At 40.8% G+C, this 24,790-nt stretch overlaps 1 protein-coding gene across 1 annotated transcript in view; it reads left to right on the forward strand.

Moving 5' to 3' along the window:
* Window positions 1–6,519: 6,519 nt before the first annotated feature.
* The window catches only part of tp53i11b (tumor protein p53 inducible protein 11b), a 35,158-nt gene continuing 16,887 nt past the window's right edge, over window positions 6,520–24,790 (forward strand). The window contains exon 1 of the mRNA XM_030096353.1: window positions 6,520–6,666. The gene's annotated coding sequence lies outside the window, so the exon portion shown is untranslated. The remainder of the gene's footprint in view (window positions 6,667–24,790) is intronic.

Consider the following 24,790-nt stretch of genomic DNA (forward strand, 5'->3'; position numbering starts at 1 on the left):
TGGTTGATGCTGAAAGGATGAATGTGTGTTGTTCATTCGTGTGTGTGTGATAATCTCTGTCAAATCAAGTGGCTGTGCGCAGATCTCAGTGAACTTCTCAGTCAACTTCTCTATTTTGTTTCGGTCAGTACAGACACTTGTTGCTTATTCAGCGCATGGATATGCTAATTAGCTGTTCTAAAATAAATGCTGCTTTTTCACTTTGTTTTAGTGCAGTCAATTGAAAGTATTTACATTTAATGCACATTTTGTGATAAACGGCAGGTTTATTTATATATTCTGTGTGTTTTTTTATATAGGAAATCATCTGTAGTTTGTCAGGATGCACAATTTCTGCAGGCTTTTGCATGCGTGTTTACAAAAACTCAACCTCAAGGCCTATCATCTGATTCGATGTAATTAAACCAAGTTAGCTGGCTTCCATCCATCCCGGCGGGGTGGTGGATTGAGTCTTGACCTGGAGTGTGGGGGATCTGGATGGCCAGATGTCTTGGAGGAAGTTCATCTGGCATTAAATATACTGTAAGTTGCAAAGACTTGCTGTGCCGACTGCTGAAAGGCAGAAACCGAAGAGACTCGACAAGGTAGCTTTCACTGCAGCATGCACGACAGACAGCAGTAGAAACAGCGCTCGCCACAGAGGATACCTTCGAAACAACCCTTAATTTAACTGACAATCTGCAGGACAGATCTGACCCTCAGAGACGCTGTGTTGTCAGTTCTACAGTATACCTGGGCTATAATAATAACAATAATCTCATAACAATAATTTCATTCTTTCCCAGAGACGAGTGGATATCTGTGAAATCTGATGACAACCCCTCCAACAGCTGCTTGACATCCTTTTGATAAAAACTAAACAATCAGCTCCATAATACCATTATGGTGATCGCCACATTCCAGAGGAAGGGGTTGTTTGTGTGAAATTTCCAAACCGTCCGTCAAGCAGTTTTTGTGGTGTTTCTCTTTGCTGTTGTCTCACCAGAGCAGTGTGTCATGAAACACTTGGAGTCGAGGTTGTACCAGCTAAACACAGCCATCCTAATGAAATATTTAAGCAGCGTTCTGTCTCTCTGCGTGCAGCAGGGGTTCACTTGTGCATCTTCAGTGATTTCTGAAGGAGGGGAGAGAAGCGTCTGCGTCAGCCATGAAATGATTCACTTGCTACACCACGCACTTTTCTCCCTTAATGATGAAATATCATGTAAATATAGAGCATGCAGCGACGTGCAGGAAGTCATATATTCGTTTCTGAGGGTGAGGGGGTGTCGATCCAGACAGAAGTACCAGACCTGGTCTTATACTCGCACAGATGTGGGTGTTTCACTCACAGTTTTAATCAATTCAATTGTTTTTATGCTTACAGGGTTTAAATGCAGCCCTCTATGTCCATCCAGTCATCTTTTGCCACAGTCAACACCTCTTTTCACTTTGAAGCAGAATTAATTAGAATTAATCTGTTTTTGATTAAGTTAATAGCATTTCTTGTTACTGAAATATACTGGCGCCTTTAATTAAAGCGCTTATAGGCTTTAATTTCCTCTGGGATATTGTTTAGGGTGTGAAATTGTTTCATGCATGAAATCTGATGTGATGCCTTTTGGGTCAGTAGTAAACTGACAATTTTTGATTGTCATTTCTTTCAATTCTATTTGAAAGAAATGACAGCATTGTTTCTGGAAGAATTTAAGCTTATGCTTGGATTGACCACACATATCAGCACAATATGCCCAAACCTTTGAGAGTTTTTTTCTTATCAAATGATTATTTCCATTCGGTTAACCAGTTTTTAATAAACCTGATTATGATATCTGCATGCGGCGTTATTGGATTAAAATTATTGTGCTTTTCATACTCATTTCTTTTCATTCACTCTCTGCGAAGGTAATTCACTGGAAAGGCAATTCAGCTGAAGTCCTGATTAATATTAGATTAGAGGTTTCCCTAAATCTCTGCAGGATCAGTTTGAAAAAATAGTGATTAATGTGAGAGTGGAGTATGAGTCAGGGAAATGATTTACAGGCTGTGCTTGCATCCAGGCCAGGCCAGTAACTCTGCATTGAGACGGAGAGAAAGGAGGCGAAATCTGCCTGATATCACCTTTTTTTTTTTTTCCACTTGAAGTTGAAAATCGTGGAAATTTCTACCAAACCAGAGGCAGAGCAGACTGCTGTGTGTTCACTTCACTATTCAACTCTGTCTTTGTGTGTAAGTGTGTGTCTTTTATCAGGATTTTTCTCAAAAAGTTATAGGGAAAAAAATATATCTGCATTCTAATGCCTCTGGTGGCCACCTTGTTTTGAAAACCACTGATTTAGCGTCAGTAGCCTGTTCAATTGTTCTGATGTTCAAAAAGCAGCTCTCACCTCCTCTTTCACACTACCTGCTTCATCATATTTTCTCACCTGGCACTGCACCATCCATTGGACGATATCGGCTGGTACTTGCTCTTTTTCAGGAAACTGCTGTTTTCATTGATCTTCCGCAGTCTTCCTGCTGGAGCTCTCTGCTTCCCCCAAAACTGAACAAATATCACAATCTTGCTCCAAATGCTTTCTTCAGGCAAGGAAGGATTAAGAGGATAAGATTTTTTTCTGTTTTTTTTTAAACATGCTTAATACGTTTCTCAGGCCATTTGATTACCATATCTGGGAGAGAGCTCTCGCTTTGAAAATCCGGGAATCCTTGAACATGTGGTGGGATGAAGCACGCTGCAGCAGAATTTAAAAACTCATGCCTGGAAGGCTGTTTAATATGACCAGAAGCAGGGAGCCTGGAAAGAAGGCGATACTGAGAGACGAGCGTCACCAAGCACCTCTCAGTATACAAAGCAGCTGATGTGATACCAGCAGATCACCTTAAACCTTTCTATCACTGTTTTCTTCTTAAGAGAAAGAGCAACACGATGGACAGATCATAGTCACTTGGATGTTTGCTCTTAAGTATTGAATTGGTTGTAAATTAAAATAAAAATTAAAAATAAAGATGCAAAAAGAAGCTGAATATTAGCTTTGCTGCACCTGCTCAGTTGATATACAAGATAACACATCTTGTTCCAAACAATCCCACTTGGGGAAGAAAATAAAAACTGGGCAGGAGGCAAGAAATTGAGTTTTGTGATCCTGGAACCTGATTGGTTCCCTGGATGTTGGGGGTGGAAAGAAGAGTGTTGTCTGTTTGACAGGTTTGAGTGTGGGTGAAGACAAAGCACTTACCTCCCCCATACAGCCCCGCTCCTCGGAGCCTATATTTTCTCGTTCATTGCTCAAATTGCACATGTGCACATTCCAGCGTCTGAGGGCTAAAAGCGGCACGTATTGAAATATTTTCTAATGAGAAGGAAGAAAGAAGGAAGCATTCCTCTGTTAAGCCCACGTGCCTTTTCACCCTAAACCGGCTCGCCTCGTTCAGTGTTTGCCCGTCTCTTTCCTTCACATACAGCAGAGCATTCAGCCGTACGCAGCATCTCCGGCGCTTATCGCTTCAGAACGGGCCCACCAGCCACCTGTGACTTCCACCGGCTCCCATCAGGGCTCCCACTCAGATGTCATTGATTCCCTTGCGAGGCCAGCATCCGGGTGAAGTGAAGCTGCTATAATCAAGCATGTGGGCAGACATGTTACTACGACATGAGCTTAGGTTACCCAGTATGCTTTTGTAAATCGTTGTCATTCATTATTGTGTGATTCATTATTGAAAAGAAAATAAAAGCATCAAGATGTTAATAAATAATGAATAATTGATAAAAAAAAAATCCCATGCCATCTTTTTTCAGACTTTTACACAAGTCACTGTTTGTCTTTTCCCGGTTTAAAGCAGATTTGCATAAAAAAAAACTTACTGTTCCTCTTCCAAACACCTGCAGTATCTGTGAATTTCTCTTTTTGTAAAAAAACCAGGATGATGGTGGTTTTATTTCCCTACAAAGGACGGGCCCTTTAAGTTTTCAATAGGGTTTTTTTTTCCATTCATCCAGGCCTGGTAACAGATGACATCCAATTTACTGACGCAGAAAAATTAGATTCATCTGTCTGCTTTATAAATGTAGATGCAGTTCTGAATGTGTGTGTGTGTGTGTGTGTGTTGACTCACGGCAGCTCTACTGAATACGTGCTGCTCCCGCATCCACTAAATCCTCAGAGGTATTTCCTCCAACACTAATTCAGCACCTCTGCTCAGAGCTGTGGAGGCTGTTTTATTAGCACCTGGATGAAGACTGCAGATGCTGTGGCAAAGATAAAAGACCAGACACTCTCCTTTGTCTTTAATCTATTCAAGCTGTAAGATACAGATTATGGAAATGGAACACAGACAAGCTGTAATTGTTCTGCATTATTTCTTGAAGAAATATGTTGATATTGTAGAGCTACAAGGAAAAGAACGACCTTTTCAAATGTATTATCTTCAAATTTCTTTTTCATGTCCCCTGTCCATCTCATATGTTGATTCTTTGTTGTTTTTCTGTTATTAGATGTGCAGCATAATGCATGTTGCTTAATAGGAAAGTAGTTTTTCTTCTGAACCCCTTTGAAAAATCTTTTACTTGATAGGATAAAACCTGGAGCGAACAAGGGGAAAAAACTGTTTTGTGGGTTAACAATCCATCTCAACATGCAGAGAGACCTTGTGTTTGTCAGTTTGTTTGTTATAATAATGGACTTCAAGTAGGAGCGTGGCACTCTGCCAGACTGAGCCGAGTGTGCTCTCCTGGAAGCAACATGAGGGTTATAGCTCCTCTCTCTGTCTATGGATCCCTATTTCCACCTAATTACTTCAAACACCAGTCACACTCTATGTATAAACCAACAGCCGGAAAAACCAAAGTGAACACTGTTTGATAGTTCCCTTCACACTTCAGTTCCTCTTTCAAACTATACTTGAGGCACCAATGATCATTTTCTTACAGTAACAACTCTTATTTTAACATCTAATATCTTTCCATTAACACGCCAAATAAAAAGAAAGAGCTGCTATCAAGCTACTCCAAGGAGAAGTCATTAGACTGAAACACGAAAACATAAAAAGAATAAAGCAAGCAGGACTGAAAGCCTTAGGAAAGAAGGAGCCCCTCGCAGAGCTTTGGAAAAAGCCTCTGCAGGGCAGGTACATTAACTTAGAAAAGTTCACTTGTGCCCCCCAAGGATTTACAATTCAAAACAACTGCATTATGGACTGTCTGACCGCCACTGCCAGCATGAATGTGAAAACTAATTCACCGCATGCCTGCAAATGTGTCATCTAAAGGAGAACTGTAGATCATTTCAACTGACACTATTATAATATCTGATAATTCAGCTTACACCTTGTGGAGGTACATGGTGTCCCACAGGTTGATGAAGACTTTGGCAACTTGTTCAATGTTCTAGATTTGGACAACTCAGTGTTTAATTTTTTTTCATTTGATTTATTTTGAACAGTCTTCTGATGAAGTAGAATTAACCCCTCTGAGGGGGTGGTGAAGTTTTCATCTGAACTCAGAAAGCAACGACTGGAAAAATTTCCATTTCTGAGATGGAAGAATTTATGTGACACAAGAAATCACCAACGCATTCAGAGAGAGAACATGCAAACATTACACCCAGAGTGGCCCTCAAGCCTTGACTCTCAGTGACATTCTTGCTGCGAGCACAAAGCAATACTCCAGCTATAAGCAATCTTCTGTATTATTGTAGACACTGTGAAAATATTTTCCCGGAGAAGAGCCTTGAGAAGAGCCAGAAGGGTTTGCTTATTCATGATGTTGTTGTCCATGGGTTATTCTCACCAGCGCTGTCCAATGAACCACCAAACATCAAAAAAATGAAAATGAGAGACAAACTGACATCGTGCTCATTTCAGATCTTCTGCGACAACTGATGCATCATGGAAACATATAGGCACATTGCTATATTAAGAATTTACTGAATAGTTTGTTTTTTATGCTGTTTTGTCCAGTTCAGGGTCATGGGGTGCTGGAGCCAATCCCAAACAACCATGGGCAAGGCCAGCGCACATCCTGCACACATCACCTGTACATCACAGAGAGACAGACAACCACACACACTCATATTAGCAATATATTTGGAAGGACACTGGTGTATCCAGAGGAAAGGCATACATGCACAGGGAGAACATGAAAACTCCATGCAACATGGTAGGTTTTGAACCCATTATGTATCGTTTTGAGTTGACAGTAAATACCACTGTTCACCATGCTGTCTAATTTGGTACAGAACTGACAAATTATAACAGAGTTCTAAAAAGAATTAATTCTGACACTAAATGTTATTTTTTTTAACAAAAAATATGAGTCATATGAAATGTTTTATTGGGGGAAAATAACTCAGACACTTTTATTAAAGCTTCTTGAAAGTAACCTATAATATATCGTATTTTAATTTGCAAAATCAACATTTTTTAAAAAATACCGATTCCATTTTAGTGTTTACAATTCTCTAATGAGCTCATTCGGAGCGCGCGGCAGCGCCGCGGGTCGTCTACTCTCAGCATTACGGTAGCGGCCGCGCGGCGTGCGTGCAGCGGGGAGGTCCGGGGTCTTACGGTACCGAGCAGCCCCCCTGGACGGTGAGCGATGCCTCTCCACACTAGCCGCTCCGCTCCGCCGCCGTAGCCAGCGAGGACGCCTCTCTCTGCGGGTAAACTCTGGACGCCGCTCCGCTCCCGGCTGTAAGTTCCAAGCCGCTTTCTTTCCGCTCCTGTCGGGCTTTACTTTGACACCTTCCCGAGGAGTTGATAATTCATCTGGATTATAATCCCCGTGGGGCTGCTGTTTCACTGAAAGAGGCTTTTGTTTCGTCCGGGAAAGTAGTTAATGTGATTAAACTGAGCACGGCGTTCTCTGTGGACATAAAGTTTTAAGTTCATGATATTCACACGCAGTCAACGTGAGCGCTGTTTTCTTCCTCATACTCTTTATTTCTTTTTCTCTCCATAATGAAGCTTCATAATAGTATTATCGGCAGCACCGCCCCACCCAGCCTCTGAAGTTATTTTAATGTTTTGAGAGTAACCCATCGTTTTTTAACCCAATTCAACAAATGTGTTATTTATTATGTACAAAAAGGTTCAAATTAACAGGTTTCATGTTTATTTATTTTTTTTCATTTATGGGTGAACTCAGTAGAAATAGCTCTATTTACCAGTTTTTAGTGCTGAGCTCTCCAGAGCACATCTTATCTTAATAAGAAACATAATTTAGGACCTGTTATTACTGCAATTAAAAGTATTTAATCCAGAAATGCCTCTGTAGCAGCTGTGTTCATCAACGCAAAGACGGTAGATTAACATACCTCAACGTGACAAACATTAAATGAGTTCATGTATCCAGATACTAAACATTTCACAAGCTTTCTTTTGACATTTTAAGTGAGATTAAGCGAAATAATCTACCAGAGGTGGCTGCAGAGTTTGTGCAATGTCTTGGATGGCTGCCGTTCATTCTTCCTTCAGCGTGAGTCTGCTGAACACCCACAGTTGACATTTGTTGTTTGTTGTGTCAAGACTTGTCCCAGGTTCAGTAGCACTGCAGCAAACGTACAAGTCATGCTCTCTGCATTTAGCAGCCTGCAGCAGGAAACTCTCACTCTTGTTCTATTCAGTTTAGTTTATTCATATGTTGCAGCATTATATGAATTATATATACATTCGAGTGATTGTTAGGAAGGAAAAAAGTCCACTTTCTTGATCAAAATCTAAACTACACTTTTGTTAAAATCTACTGTGAATGTTGAGTCCTTCAGTTGACTGCCACTTTTCTCCTCAAAGTTACGCCACTGCTCGCTGCATGCTCTTGCACTGACTTGCCCACATTTGCAGTGCAGCAGGCAATTCAACACACAACAAAACCTGGCCTGACGGTACCAGTCAGGGTCATTCACAAGTTTGCTAATAACATGGGGGCAGCACCACATTGACTTCATGAAATTTCTGGTATTTCAAAATAAATAAATAAATAAAAAAAAAGACTCATTAGTTTGACAAACTGGATGTCAAATGAAGGATTTTACCCCTCACCATGAAGTCGTTTGGGTTTCTTGTTTGGTTTGTATTTTTTTCATAAAATAGTGCTTATTCCCATGGCAGCAGAAATTGAGCTTCCCTTTAATAGTTTTGCAATAAAGAGGAACATCCCACCCAGGCTCTGTGGGTGGGCGGGGGTTTCTAATTGGCTGAGGTAGACAAATAGAAAAGATGAAACAGTGCTTCCTTCTCTGTTCTAAATACCTCAAGTTGCAAAGTTTTAGCTTCGTGAAAACAGATGAAATGAAGTGTGGAGTGGGCTGCAGTGGATCTGTGTGTGATAGTCTGACTATGATGTACCCATTAGTCTTTTTTCTGATTGAGGTACTTGTTCAATAAATTCTCTGTCCTTTTGAACCGATGCAAGCATAATCAGACCATTAGGTTGCCTCTCTGTTAACGCAGCAGCAGGCACTCCTGGTTCAGAATTCAGAAGTGGCTCTCGCAAATGAGTCAGATCTGGCTTGACGATGACCTTTTAGACTATTTTGTTTTCCTACGAATCCTTGTGACTGCAGGATATTGTCACCTCAGCCAACCCCCCAAGACTCTTGCAGCTTTTTGTTGCGAGCTTCTCTCACTAATGGCTCTCGTGCAGAACAACATCACGGCTCACTGCCTCATGCAGAAGAGGTACACATCTAATATCTGACCAGTGGAAGGGAATATAACGTTACGGTTGAGCCTCCCTGTTCAGAGAGGTCAGATTCAGTCCAGCCCGTTGCCAGTGTGTCCCTGAATCTCAATATAATGAAGGCGCTCTGCGTGGAGCGGCGCCGTGATGCTGAAATGATCCTTAGAGAGTTAAGCAGGAGCATATGTAGATGTGTCCCTCTGTACTTTTTTGTTGGGAGTCACTGAGGCAGGCAGCAGCAGCGTGGAGTACAGCTTCAGGCGGTCCCACAGGTCCTTCACAAAGTCTTGGCAAAGCAGATGGTAGCCCCCACCTTCTTTTTTTTGTTTCCTCTTTCACTGTTCAGTGTATGCTTCGCCATTTGAGAGGTTATTTTTAGATCAGCCACGCCGACATACATTTGTAAGTCATTGAAAGAATGAGATCAAGATTAATGTTTAATCAGGTGCTTGTCCCTGATGGATCAGACAGGGTGGCACAAAGCGAGGATTTCTTTGAAAAAGTGCAACAATCTTTGCTTCGACACTTGTTGTCTCTCTCATCTCAACCTGCATAAGAAATTGTTCAAGTCTGCTATCAAAACAAATTCACAGCCATCAACGTGGATCCCTCTGCTTGTACAGCTCTCTTTTTACTTGTCTGCTATGATGTGATCCGAAAATAGCACAAAATGTGATTTCCTTCCGTGAGATGGTGGTAAGCCATATTTAGTTTCATATTTCTGGCTTGACTTTTGGCCTATTCTGAAGGTCGAGCAGTAATATCATTATGCTAATGTGGAGGATGGGGCTCTTCCTGGGGTCTTGGCTTTTAATTTCCTACAGCCTGCTGTGACTCTGGGTCAGCCTTGGGCTTTAATGATGACCCTCCAGCAGATGCGCTTCAATTTATTTCCAGTGGACAAAATTAGGGAGGCCAATAACATATGTTGCTGTTCCGATTTTGCCGTTTTTATGGCGCTCATAGACTATCCAGCTCATTGATTACATGTGGGGACGACAGAAAAGCAATTCCATTGTTGAATGGTGGCAAAACGCTGCCGACAATTTTCTGTGTATATTTGGCAAGTCATTACCCTCAGGCAGTTCCAGCTGTCAGCGTAAACTCAGAGAAATCTCATCCAGGATTCATTTTCTTTGATAACCTCTTTACCTCACATGGTAATGTTGGACACCACTTTGCGTTGTTGTCTCAGTCAATATTTGTCTGGCTTTAATGAGACTTTTTTTTTTTTTTCCAAAGTAAAGCTATTTATAAAGATGTTGTTTTCATGAATAAATTAACTGAATTTTGAGTGAAAGTGCAACTGGCAAGGACAAACAAATGGGAGCACTGACATCGACGTTAAGCCGAGAACGTCTGAACTCCACAGTTAATATGTGACTAATTCAGAATTCTTTGGTGCTTAGTGTGCGAGCGTTGAAAGGCCTGCAGTCACAGTGAGGTTTGTGTCGGCCTGTGGTGGTCAGCTGTAGAGTGAGCGCCGCTGTGTTTGCTGGCTGTTCCAGTATGTATGTTTCTGTGTGCACAGAGGAACATTGTGCTTGTTTTGGCTGCTCCTGTGTGTGTGTGTCTGTGCATGTGTGTTTTTGTCCCTGCACATCTACCCCTTGCCATTTGGACAAAGTCACCTTTCACTTCTCTTCATTAATGCTCGTACATCTCGCCGAACATTTTCACCACTTGCCTCATTCCATTCGTATATCCGGGTACATGACCTCTGGCAACATTTTTTTGTTTTTTTTTCCTGGAGAGATTTGAAACAATCCAAAAGCAGAAATGGACATTTCTCTGCTTCGGAATGTTAAGAACTGAAGCAGCAGTTTCATCTCTCTGTAGCTTCAGCCTGTTATACCTTAAAGCCGTCTCTGTGCAGGCTCTGTAATCTCTAACCTTCGTCTCTTCTCGCTCTCGTCTCAGTGACCGTGATTAAACGGTGGACCTCACCAGCTGAACATTTGGTTCCCACTGAAGTCACAACTCAGAATAGAGTAGTGCGCCACATTAAGGATCAGAAAATTTCCTGGGTTCACCGAGAGGTTGAGTCTCTTAAGTAGTTTCCGTCTTAAAATGGGGAAATCGATAGCTTGAGAGCGCGCGTAAAAACTACAATGCACTGTGATGGCAGCCAGTTTCTTTGAAGCCACGGTTTACAAAGCGTGGAAGGAATGGGGAGCACATCTCACAGAAATTAAACCTCTTTATGATCGTTTCATGATGCCAGTGTTCGCATATGCAAGCTAAAAAGTTTAGCTTCTCTCATCTCTAATTAGATTAATTTAAAATAACTGATGGGTGTTTATTTTTTCTTTAGTATGATTAAAGTTAAATAGTTTAATTCCACTTCTTTATTGTGATTTTTTTTTTCAAAAACAAAAAAGAAAAAAAAATGCCATTGTTGGAGAAAACCTGTTTTGTCGCAGATGTTTTATCAGCTGTTGTTTTGCTGTCTGGATGCAGCAAAAATGAGAAGTTTTCAACACTGTTTTTTCAGAAAAAAATTCTTATTTTTTTTTTTGAAAAGTTTAGAACAATGTCCAATTTCATGTTTGGCTTTTGCGAATAGCACATTTACAATAAAAGCACTTCCATGTACAGAGTTTGTGATCCAGATATATTTATATCTAAAATCAGAGCTACTGTTGGTGCTGAAGAAACGCTGGCTTCAACCTTCGGGTTTCTTTGGGATGTCGTAGAACAACACTCTCAGGTGCAGAATAAATCATCACCGTTCCACAGGATGAGAAATATGGGTGGAACGCAGTCTTAAAACAATCCAATCTCATCTTATTGTCATTCATTTGGCACAGATCCAGTTGGAAATGCTCAGTTATCCAATAGACGCGAGACTAAAGCAGTTAAAAATGTGTTGTTTATTTTGTGGGCGCTTTCAATCCATCAAGGCATCTTGTTGCACATCAATCTTCTGTTGCAGTTTAATGGCACACGAGTGTAGAATCAGCACCACCGACTGTTTTTCTCCAGGTGTTTCACTCCTAATATCCGACTGGCTACATTTCAATGAGCCTTTATTGACATTAACGTCTTGGATTAAGATGCAAGGCTGGACAGCACAGCAGCATTGTGGGTACAGTTTGATTTTAAGCCAAGTAACAATAAAGAGGAAACAATAAACACTCAAATAATGCATTGGAAAAAAAAAAGGATATCCTTCAGCATTTGCGTGATAATCTACACTCCCATAGCAGCTGTATGTATGAAACTACAGATTTGTGTTCAGTTAGCTTCATTAGTGTATATCTCACTTTCATCATGTTTCTTAAGTTTGTGGAAAATCTAGTCCAGATTTTAACTTTAAAATTGATCTGAGGATGTAAATTAAACATGTTTAGAAGTTCCACTCTAGTCCTCTCTGTTGAGTTGTAAATACACTGCAGTGGATGTGGCGTTATTGTCGAGGTATTTTTACCTCATTCACCACTTCTTTAGAGAGCTACTCTTCGAATGAATGCAATTTACCTTTTTGTGTGTGCATCAGTGAATAAATGTCAATGTTCACAACCATTGTTTGGATTCCCTTGGCTAGCAGAGGTTGGATCAAATGCTTTTTTAACTTCTACTTTACACCATCACACCTGCGGAAAAGAACCTCCGCATACCAGAAACGGTCTCACTCTCTCTGAGGAAAAACACGGAAGTTTATATTTGGCAAAATTGGAATGAAGCTGCACAAGATGTTGTGGCAGACAGCAAGTTCCCACTCAAAAGACACAGTGAGTCCAGCCGTTTTGTAAAATAAAAGGTCTTGTTTTGATAAGAGCTCATAATTCATGCCATCATTTCATTATAACATGATACGAAGTGGCAACGGGCTGGAGGTTGGGCAAAAAAAAAAAAAATTCCAAGGAGAAATACGACCAAGTCTATGCACTCTCAACTTCTGAAACACTACCGGGGGAAATATCACCGTGATCCACAGATCAGAATGGAGCCTGCTGGAAAGTACTTGTAATTTTACCCTAATGACCCCATTTGCCCACTCAGCGAAGATCTGATACAGGAAAAGATTGACCAACTCTGATGTACATGTATCGAGATAACGCAACAGAGGTCACCATTTTCTGCCAAAGTAAAACAATCCTGCAATGAAAAATAAAAGCAAAGTTTCCAGTGTTGAAGTGATGTTGCCCTGTTTGGGAGCAGCCGTTTGGGAGCGGCGTGGATGTCCCCGTCTGACCTTTTGTGTAGCAGCGAGTTCCTGCTGTGACGGTTCAGACAAGGATTGGAAGGTCAATGCGATGACGTACTTTTCAGATTAGTTTCTGAGTTTCGTTGGCATAAACAGGCACTAAACTACCCCAGAGAGGAGTATTGTTACCATGACTGGACAGGCTGATCACCGTTGGTTACCATGTGTCAGGCCTTACATGAACCCCAGCTCCCTCCACCGATTGATTAATTGATGCACATTTCTGTTGGAAGCTTTTATCGTATTTCCATGAAATACAAGAAGCTTTAACATAGTAAAAGTCACATATTCAATCAGTGAGGAGATGCTTTCTCTTCTCGTAACATGAGCTCAACTTGACTGGACTGGCTGCTATCTTGGGGGGTATTAACTTAAAATAGATATGTATTGCTTTGTGGCTTTGCTGATTATAAGAGGTTGCTATGCAGAATAGGTAAAGTAGGTTTCAGTAGCTTTCAGATGTACAAGCATCGTATGCTGACAGATGCAGCCGCCTCGTGTGGTATCCTTCAGTGTAAATGCTCTGGACTAAATCATCATATTGTTACTGCCATACTCATCACCTACATACAACGTCTAAATAAAAAATGGTATTGGAACGATGCAGATAGTTGAGTTTGAAAAGGAGGATTAGCTACTTGATGTTATTTATCCTTATTGATTTTTTGTAGGATCAATCTTCAGGACGTTCAATTCACGTTTCATCTCTCCAGCTTCTCGTTCGGTGAGTGTGTTGATGCGTCAGAGTACATTAAGGTCTCAGGTTACAGGTGATGCAGAGGAGGCATATATTACGTGTGAAATATGACAATCTAGGGCACAGTACGGTTTGTGTGTGTCTCTAATCAAGTGTCAATCAGAAAACTGATTACATTTTTCTCTACAATTTGTGCAATATTCTGCTCAGAGTGTATGTCATTCTCAATTTTAAGGTTAGGAAAAAAGCAAAGAACCTATTCCAGATTATGATAAAGGTTGTGATGTATTGACTGAACTGCAAATGTGCAGTGCTGTTTCACCATCGTATGTTATATCTTCTTGACTATTTTCGTCACATTTGCACAGTGACAAGACTGACATGCCGGGTGCTTGCCAGCTGTCAGGAGCTACCGGGAATTCAGTGTCTGGTTGAAGTTATGTGGATTTGCAGAAGTGGAGATCAGACCGCCAGCTCTATGATCAAAGGACGACCCACTCTGCCACCTGAGCCACAGCTGTCCCATGTGTTTCATTTTCAAAAATGAATACGAATCTCAGACGTCTGTCTTATCAGACTGATTCAGCTCAGCAGATAGTTGATTATTTTGCATTTTTTTCCTGTCGGAAATTAATAAGATGCACCTGTCAAGATGTCACGGGAAAAATGTTTGAAGCATTTACATATTAGGTAGAGGCAGATTGCTGCAATCAGGTGTGGATGTGTGAAAGTGAAAGACACCTCACTGCTGCAGGCTCGAGCTTGTCCTCTCCTTCCACTGCCCTATATCCTGAGGGGAAACCTGTTCTCACAAATGTTTCATGGCTGCACAGTCCATCACATAGACTACTATACCCCTGTTGTGTTTTCTCCAGTGGGAATTTCTTGCTGCTCTAAAAACATTTACTATGCCTCTTATTTATAACCGTTTCCTGGAAGCGGAGGCAGACAGTCTTTAGGCCGAGGTCAAGGTCAGTATCAGTCATCTCTCAGTTGGGAAATTTCTTACATTGTCTTATCTTATGAAAGATAGTTTTGAAATTGTGTTTACTAAAACTGTAATGTGAAAAAGAAAGTAACAATATCTTTCAGCTGGATATTTTTCCTGATAAAAGAATTTCACTGCTGCATTGCCCCGGCTTTAATAATGTGTTTTGTTTGCTACCACTGACATGGTTTCAGCCAATAATTGGACAGAAAAGTAAGCCCGTTCCTGCTTTTGCAAAGTTTAATGTTCTTCTAAATAGATTGTTTGTGATTAAGCAATCGCAGCCACACTCTTTCGCCAAAGGAACAAAGTTAAGTGAACTGGATCGGGGGGAATACAACCTTTCTCCTGATTAGATGTCTACTTCGTGGAGCTTGAGCATCAGCCATCCTGTGCAGGCATTGATTTGCCACCAGCGAAGGTTGATTCCTTCATTTGTTTCTGTGTAAACTCAGCTGAGCCCACATGGCATTTGTGGTGGTTGCTAAAAACCTGATTAGCAAGCTCTGTGGGTGTATTCACATTTACCAAGAAGCGACTCTGGCATGCAGGAAAAGGACTCGCGAATATATGATGTGACCAGGGATAAACGGAGGATGACTGCACCGATTTAAAACCTTCCTTTCCGGAAAGAAATAAGAATAGCTTTAGTTTAAAAACATTTAGAAGAAAGTAAGTGATCACGGTGTTGTGAAGATATGCTGCTGGAATCATCTGTTAAAAGTGACTGCTATGCAGTCACATTCTGACCTTTTAAAAGTAAAATAACATGTTACTGAAGGGACATGAAGGATTTAGTATTCAGTTGTTGCTAATCTTAAGCACCAAAATGTGCAACCAACCTTAATTTCATAGTATCTTTTGTTTCTCCAGTGCAAACTCGCTTTTTTCCTCACATCATTGACACAAGGTTATCATTCCAGAACTCAGCTCTCTATGTACCGTGCAGTTACACCTTCTTCTGTGCTGATTTGGCTTTTTTTCTAACCTGCCATATTGACGGGGCTCATCGTGGCTTCAACACGTGACTCTAAAGCTGTGCTCAGACTTCTTGTGGTCTTGTACCCTTGTTCTGACTAAAGCAGGAAAAAAGAAAAGATAAAACAATCTTTTTTAATAAGCTCGGTTCTGTATTTTGTGACTGCTTTGATCCAAAAGCCCAGAAGGAAAAAACAGACTTTCATGTTCTATACATGCACGAGGCATAACAATAGGAGGACTTGCCTCTTGTTGTACAGGTCTTCCTTTTGATCTATTGAGGATATTGGCAGCAGATTCTTCGAGTATTGAGGTTAAATCTGTGAGTTGTCAGGCCAAGTCAACAGCTCAAACATGGCTGTGATTCTCATGATCCTATTAATGCTTAGTTGCGTAACCTTGCTGCTCTCCTGATGGCCGCTCGCCATCAGGGAACATTGTTTTAATGAAAGTGTGTATATGGTGTGCTGCCACTTTCATCTAAGTGTTTCATTTTAATGTAACACCCACACGCTTTCCCAGCAGTCTTTGTTGTTCACTTCACTTGATGGTGGTCATAATTATGGTCATTGTAGATTACAGATAACGGCATCTTTCCCATGGATGATTACCATTGGATTCGAATCATTTCAGGTTGTTTTGGTGGTAATTTTACTTGGTGGGAAGAGCTTGTTTTTATTCTAATATTCTCTTAATAAATGAAAACAGCTGATGAAATTTCAAAGTTCCAGAAGTCTTTAATGACTCTGATATGTCATTCTCCACTTTGAGGAGTCGACTGAGACCTACTCTTTCATCGATGGTATCGCTTCCTTGAGTTCCACTGAATTTGACCGTTATGACACAATGGTTTATATGAAAGATGTACTTTTTGGAATGTTAAGAGGAAACATCAAAGGGCTTGAAAACAAATATATTTTTCGAGTGACAGCTTTGATATTTTGCAGAGGGCTTCATTTCACTGTTTGGTTTTTTTTGTTCCCTGTCCGAAAGTGAAAAGTGTTAGCTTCTGATATTTACTCCTCAGTCTAGAGTCCCAACAATTAGTAAAGTGTAGCCACTGTTTTAAGCTCCGATTTTGCTTTACTTGACTTTTAATAAAGCTACAGACCTCAGGATGTTTGTCAAAAAGTGGAGCGGTCCATTCGCTGCACAACATGCAAGCAAAGACTAAAAATCTGTCTCCACTTGATGATTTTCTCCATCACAGTCCACCAATCAACACTGCTTTCATTTGTCTTATTTGTGCCAATAAAATAAGTTGATGTTAAGTCACACCATATATATAAATGTAAATTCGTGAAGAATGATTTGTATTTTCTGCAGACACTGAAGAGAAAGGTTGGAGTTTGGGCCAGGTTGTAATATGCATTGTTCCAAGTATTGATTTCCTGTCACAGAGAACCTTTATTATTTGCACTCTGTCTGCAGTGTGAGAGCATGATGGACAAACCAATCGCACACTCTGAATAGTAACAAGATTGATGTGCGAGTGCGCCGTCAGTGACGCCGCTGTGCGAATTGTGCTTTGCTTGAGAAAGGTGCTTTGCTTACTGATCGGGTGGATTGATTCAGGGATTTCTGGCATTGCATCGGAGACGGTGAAACAATGACAGGCTGATGAAATGTTGAAATTGGTTTTACTTTTGACTGGAGGGTTGTTATGTGCTTAGAGAAGCCTCTCAGGAGAGTCTTGCAGGTTTCATCGGTTGCATTTTGATGAGTAACACTGAGTGTTTACAAGAAAGCTCATTGAGGCACATTTTCGTAAGATATTCCTCTAAGTAGAACATGACAGTGTATTTTCATCGATACTGTAATTTTTCAGTTGAGCAGATTTTAATGGAATTTCATATGCAATTTAATGTACAAGTTCTGTATTATAGGACCCCAACGAGCCAGTAGTGGCTTAATGAAAAGTGGATTTGCTTGACATATTATAGAAATAGTAGTTTAGTGTATCAGTAGCTAAAAGCTTCTATGGATTTTATAGCAGAATGCATTTTTTTGTTTGTTCACCCATCTGTTGTATGTTAACCTTTCAGTTAACACTGGGAGCTTTACTTTACTGTATGAAAGTGTTTTCACCTGTTTGTATTAACGAGGAGTCGCATTTGATACGTTGTAGTTTGCACTTATAATTTCATGCTGTGGTCTGGAAGCCGCTCCACCTGATGGCGTTTCATGTTTCCATAACTACTGATAACATGGAGAGCGTCGTGTTCACAAGGCTACAACTGGACCTGGTGCACAGAATAAATGAAGCCCCTTTACAAACACACTATATACATGTTAATGTTACGAGATAAAATATTCAAAGCAGTGAATATTGCACCAGTGTGGAAGCGGTTGTTGGCATTTTACCTGAATGCTTGTTAAATGCGTAGCCCTAGGGCTGCAGCTGTTGATTGCCTTAGTAATCGACTATTCTATCGCTGACTCTGGTGATTTAACAAGTTATTGGATAAGAAAATTCATTAAATTACCTAAGCTTAATTTTGCAGTATGACAGAGCAAATGGTGAAAGTCAGCTTACATTAACAACCAGTTCAATTCCTCTTAAAATAAACATTTTCATTTGGAAACTTCGGTGGCACAACTGTACTTGTAGCTGCTCCTTTAAAAAAAAAAAAAAAAAAAAAAGCCCATTTCAGTGTCATTGGCATATTCTCGATTTTAAAGATGACAAACAAAGATGACCAATTAAACTTAACTTGGTGCACATCCTGAAGAAATAATCGAAGCCTTGAGGCGTTTTTGTAATTGAATTACTCGGGATGCGTTTCAGCCCTGCATACCTCGTTGCACTATGGGAGCGTTGTTAGCTGAACTGTCCAGTCGAAGCAGCGGCTGGTGCGACTGGAGCTGCCTGTTGAGGTCCGTCTCGGGGCAGATGTTGTGGTCCACACCAACGTGACATGTTCACATCTACCTTACGAGACCTGCATCCACTAGGTAAACTTAAAAGCTGTTGGTGTGAAAACATCCTCACTCACTCCTTCTATGGAAGAAATGGTGAAGGAGATGTCACAACCCGGCCAACCAGCATGCAAACAAGCGCAGATGTCTTTATTTGAACAAGGTCCTCAGTCTGTGTATGTAAGTTATTCGTTTTCTGTGCTTGAATTGCACAAAATCTCATACTTTTGGTTTTCTCAGTGTTGGATTTTAGAGAGGGACTGAAACAGGCGCTTTTTCTTTGTTTTTATTAAAGTCACAGTGTTCTCTCCTTGCTTCCAGGACTGCAATATATCATGGATTGAAATGAATGCTTGTTCTAATACTAACACGACAGAAGAGGAGCAATTTGCCACACATGGCACAAAATGACAGGCAGGCTCGCAGTTTCAGTGTTGTTGCTCTGTTTTTTTTTTTTTGTTTGTTTAAAGCCAGTAAGGCTGAGGCCAAACCATGTAAATTTCAAGAAATATTGGCTTTTTAAAGTATAGCAATTTTGTTAAAAGACTGAGAAAGAACGATATATGACCAGTCGTGAAATCTTCTTTTCTTTTCTATGCTGTGTCAGATGTTGATGAAGGTAATTTATCACTGTGGCAAACACACAAATTAAATGTCAGCTTCATCACTTCTTGTTAATTTTGACCTCTAAGTTTCTCGTTCATGTCAATACATTCATTTGCTAAATAAGAAAATATTATTTTCATTATTATCATCATTGAAGAAGTTTAGAAGTATTTTCCAGAGTCTGGAGATTCAAGTAGTAACAGTGTTCTCTTGTTTTGTGTATCTCTATGTGTTATCGGTGAGAGAAAATGAAGTACAGTTTAATTTTCTGCATACAAATCTCTTATTATGTATATGCAGTCACGTACCACGTCATGGGTGATTTCATATTGCCACCCAGGCTTCAAGTGTGAGACGTCAACATCGAATATGTTGTGTGTAGTATAAGGTGCTTATGTCTCAGTATTGCAGCAGGGAGATGAGCTGCACATGCACTTAAAGGATATTGATGGCTATTTCTGCCGTACGCTCCTCACGGATGGTAGAAATGAGTTCATTGCGGTGTGCGTCTGCGTGTGTGTACGCATCCATATTACCACTACTGGGACTAGCACGAGGGCGAGCGCTCTTATTTGTGCTCGAGAGAGGAAATGAGACGGCCAGGCATAAAATGCAAACATTTAACGTAATTAGCCACATGTTCTCGGATGCCACAATAACGACAACAGAGTGGCTATTTCAAGGGGTTCTCTTTGACCTTTTTCTGAGAAATAAATTCCACGTGAAGAGATTTTCAGTGACGCAGGCTGAGCCCTCAAAGGAGTGCTCTCCGGCATCTAACAGGGCTGCTTAGCAACCAGGTAGCGCTTCAGTAGGCAAAGTAAGAGAGGAGGAAACAAGTCCAGGGCTTGAAATAGTCTTAGTGTTTCAGCTTGGGTATCAGTCTGCAATGCAGTTAAGAGTTGTTTCGTTTACTGCAAAACAAACGCATGGAATGTGGCTAAAGCGGCATGCCGGATGCTGAAACAATCAGCCCAAAAGAAGCTATTTCCATTCTCTTGCTTAGTTTCTGCCAGTGTTTTGCAAGCCCTAAGGTCCATCAGCAGAAAGCATGGGATTTTTGAAGATTTGTTTTCAATCAGAGCCAGAATTGATTCAGCCCGGCTACTAGCAGCACTCTCTGTTGGCTTCAGATCTGTTTTGTCTGCATAAACTGTCAAAAAAATGCTGATAGCACTGATAGTATCTGAAGAAGTGTCTTCCAACATTTTTGTGGGGAAAATAAAAATAGTGGTTTGTGTTCCCCGCAGGGGTCTTTCTGTGTGGAGTTCTGTGTGCATGCTGACGTTTTGCGTGGTTGATGGGATATGTCAGCTTCCTGCCAATGTCTAAACATACACTTTTAAGTGCATTTAGTACCTGATTTGTTTGGAGGTATGTATGTGTGAGTGAATGTACATGCTTCCCTTTGTAGGCACGTTCTTGGATGGACAGGCCACCTTCAGCAACTCCCTTACCTTGTGATTTAAAGTGGAATAAAATCAATGAAAGATGGATAGACTGGTTGGATTCTGTTGGCAATCATCCAAATTGCAATTTTTCTGAATTAAAACATTGGAAAAATTAATCAACAGTGCAGAAAAAATAAAATCTAAGGAAAATAGCCCAGTAAAACTAGACAGCTGCATCTCAAACAGTGTTAAAAACATTTACACAATTTATACCCAGGTACAAAATGCAAACTCCACACAGAAAAGAACAGGAGAAGAAATGATGAATGGGATGTATGGGAACTTGTCGCTCTAAACCAGAGATGCCTGCAGGAAGGATCAGAACGACTGAACAAAGAGGAGAGAATTCAGTCGACAGCTTACTGGGTGTGAATGTGAAGGAGATCCTGCAAGGCTTTGCTGAGAGGACTCAGCTTGTAAGCCACCAAATTTTCATTCAGCAGAGCCATAAAACTGAGGAGCACAAATCTCCCAGTAAGTCTCGGGGTAGTACAGTTGATCAGCAAGGTCCAAAAAGTTGAAAGATGCAATCAGAAAAGTCAAATGAGAATGCCTGCAAGTCAAAAGGTAGAGGAGAGCTCGAGTTTTTTTTTTTTTTTTTGTTCTTTTTTTTTTCCTGAGATTTCCTTGTCTAAAAATAGGCGTAGTGCTTGGAGCCTTTCAGTAACTGTGAATCAGTGTACGTCAGACACAGACGTCCAGATTGCTTTATTAGATACTCCGACCTGAATCACTGCACCTCTGCAAGCCAAGGATTTATTTACAGTGCTGTCTTGACACTGTTTCTTTTAATAAAGCTGAGATTAATATTTTTATCTACGGAAAGGAGACAGCTTATGTTGTAAATCCAGGAATAGAAATTATGGCAGAATAAAATCTTGTTTATTTTATAACAAAGAGCTGGATCCTGTTTCTGGAGCCTATGACACAGAGCATCTTTTTTTTCCCTTTGGCAGAGAAGAAACAGTCCTGTCTGTGCAGGTACTCATATTTCTCATGAGACAGTGGCAGACATAACACTATTTCATATAGGAGATAGCATTGTTGTTGTCCTCTGGTGAATTTTCAACTGACTTTTCAATAGTTTCCAAGGCAATGCAGTAAATATTTCTCCCACAAACTAAAATATCCTTTTTAATAGTTCAGCAAATGCTGTTTTTAAAAATGTAATTGAATTTCTCCAGGAAAGAGCAGGAAAATTGTTCCTTTCACTAGATGGGTGATGTTTCGTGTGCTAAAGGGTTAAAATGCAAAGAAGAAAATCTGCTGGAGTGCAATGTGCCCGCAGTCCGACAGGGAAAGTAATTGGGTGTGCAGAGTTTTGTCCACTAATAACCATTTGTTGTGCGTCATTAAAGCCTACCTCATTAGATCGTTTAATTAGTCTTGCCCAAGAGTTACCCTGGACGACCAGCATTTGACATCTGGTATTTCAGGCTACCTGTGGCTTCACCGCTCCACCAGAGCCTCCAGTTCATCTCATTTAACTGTGCACCAAACGATGAGTCACTGTGTTTGGTGCACCAAACAAAAAAAACACACATTCTGTGTAATTCAAATGATAATAACAGTGTAATTGTACAAGGTTGCTCGAATGAGCGAATTCCTCACTAACATAATAATTACACATAAGAAGTAACAATTAGTGGCTGACTCACACCAGTGTCTCACATCGTAGCAGTGACGGAGCTTCGAAGCTTTGTTGTTATCTCTCTTGGTGTGTACAGTTGAAGGTGGTTGATTCGGTCGTTTTTCCGCGTGCACCGGGTACTTCTGCCGAGCTCTGATGCCTTTTCACCTTAGAGGAGATCGTTCACCTCCCAGCTGTGCGTGTGCGCAGATTGTCAGCCCCACTTTACCTCACCACATCTGAGCTCTTTCTGCACTGGATTCGCGGAGAGCCCGCTGTGTCAAGATGGTTTGAGATATAGAAACGCCAAACGACGCCTGGCAGGCCTCTATGCCAGTTGGCCTATCTCTCCCAATCCCATTCCACACCTGGGCCCTGTGAAAATAAACTACCCATCACACTTACAAGACAATTTCAGAGGAAATGGAATAACATAGTGTCAGTACCGCCTCTTATTGCTAGTTTTATTCAGTCTCAGGCAGCTACTATGCTGACCTCAGTGGAAGTGATTGTCCTTTAGAATTTGAATTCCTTCATTCCCTTTTGCTTATATTTTGGTTTGCCGTAAGTTTTATGATACAGAAATGCCAGAAGTGTTGGTTTTCATCTCACATTCAGCATTGTTATGCATTTCTTCACATTGTGCTAAGTCATTAACTGTATAAGTGCTCTTTTAACAAGCAAAAACAATAATGGATAGCCACATAAAACAATGGCTTATTATCAAATGTCTATTATCAAAGTCTGTGATTACATTTTTTGTGACTTGAAATGTTGGTAAATTCCTGCAATTTCCTGCACAAAAGCACATAAAATGAACAGAAATAGATTGCAAGGTGAGAAAAAAACTGAGTGCAGAAATGGAAAAAAAGCTAATACAGCAATGTCCATAGACATCAAACTAACAGCGTGTGCATTCACAAGCCACTTCACTGCTAGTACAATCTAATGTAATCTAATGCAACCTTGCAAGGCCTTTACAAAGGAAATACTGTCAACAGAGCTGAAGTTGAAAGTATATTCATTTTATAGACCATAGATGGAAGTGGGCTTGGGCTATTTATTTCGATATTTGATTAATATGCACTCAGATTCACCTTTTACTGTTTGACTCCTTTGCATTTAGTAAGAGCACAGACGAACAGAGCAGTGCTCTCATGACATATTTGAGTCTGTTTTTGTTTTTCCTTTCTTTCTTTCATGTTTTTTCAGAGTTGAGGGGTTGTCACGACTGGAGCAGGAGAGTGACATGGTGTCAGCATAGACCCTGCTGGACTACTGCATTATTAAGTCCATCACCATCAGCAGTCCTCTCACAGCTGAGTGCACGGGACAGTGCTGAAAATTATTGTTTACAGTTCAACATTTGTGTTTTGATACCTCCCAGCCTTTGGTTGTGTGATACCAGTAATTTTGTGGCCATGGTTAGCAACAGAATACCTCCTAACAGACGCTGTCAGGGACTGTGACGACAGGGACAGCCTGCTCTGCGTGTAATCGTGACTCCCCTAAGGATTTCAGCAACCGGCCTCGGAATACCCTTACATAATTGTGTTGGAGTGAAGTCGACCAACAGGAGAGTAAATTCCCTCGCTGCAGTTGGTGATGTAATACAAGAATATTAGGCAGGGAAACTCCAAATCCCAGTAATCATTAAAGCCAGTTCATTGCAGGGTAACCATCCCCAGATGATCCAACGGCGTTAATCTAGCGGACTCGGCACAATAATCCATTGATAGTAACTGAGGAGGAGTTCTCTCTTTCACACTGAGAGCGCGTACAGTTGGTCTCTGTGTCGTACTTCCTACAGTTTCCCGGGCATGCATCTGTACCCTGTTTAGACTCATGACTGGAATTCTCCGCCTTCTCCACTTCCCTTTGTTTATCTCCAGCCGGCAGGATCACCGCTACTGGTGCGTATCTGTTCTCTCTGATCCTTCACCGCTACTGAACCCTGGTTGTAATTTACCACTACATTTGATGCAGCATCTATCAGGCATGGGAAACCATTACTTTCGGTGATTTGAAGAAGTCTTGAGCTCTTACAATCCCCCGGACAGCTGGATACATCCACAGGAGCAATCCGCCTTTCTCCCACAATACAATACTGCAAAGCCCTGTTACGAGTGCATGCACTTGATGAAACCGAATTCCCGTCACAGCTGAGCAAAGGTGTGACTGTGGGAAGATGAAAAGACACCGTTTATCGTTGCTCTTGTTCATGTGTCTATAGATGTGTTAAGAACATTTATTGCTGGAGTTTCACAGAGTAATCATCCTCTAATGATGATGGAGTTTAATGGCTCTGAAATGAACTTCCACAGCTACTACCATCTGCACGGTTGCATGAAAAATATGTCTTACATTTGTAGCACTTTGTGTTTTATGGATGAATGCATTGCTTCTCTACCAATTTTGCAGCCGGTGTCCCTCCACCACTGCCACTGCAGCTGAGCTTTCACTCACACTAAACCTACGAAAGTATATAATATATAATCAAGTATATATATATAATCAAATGTATTGACCTCTTCCACTCTGACATGGAACACTGTCACAGATCCACAGGTTCCCAGTACAGTAGTGAAACAAAGGAAGAAAGCATACTTTACGAATCCCCTTGGGAAAATTCCTTATCTGCCTTTAGCCCATCCTGTT

This window comes from Salarias fasciatus, chromosome 7, assembly GCF_902148845.1.
Source record: "Salarias fasciatus chromosome 7, fSalaFa1.1, whole genome shotgun sequence".
In the NCBI taxonomy this organism is placed as follows: domain Eukaryota; kingdom Metazoa; phylum Chordata; class Actinopteri; order Blenniiformes; family Blenniidae; genus Salarias; species Salarias fasciatus.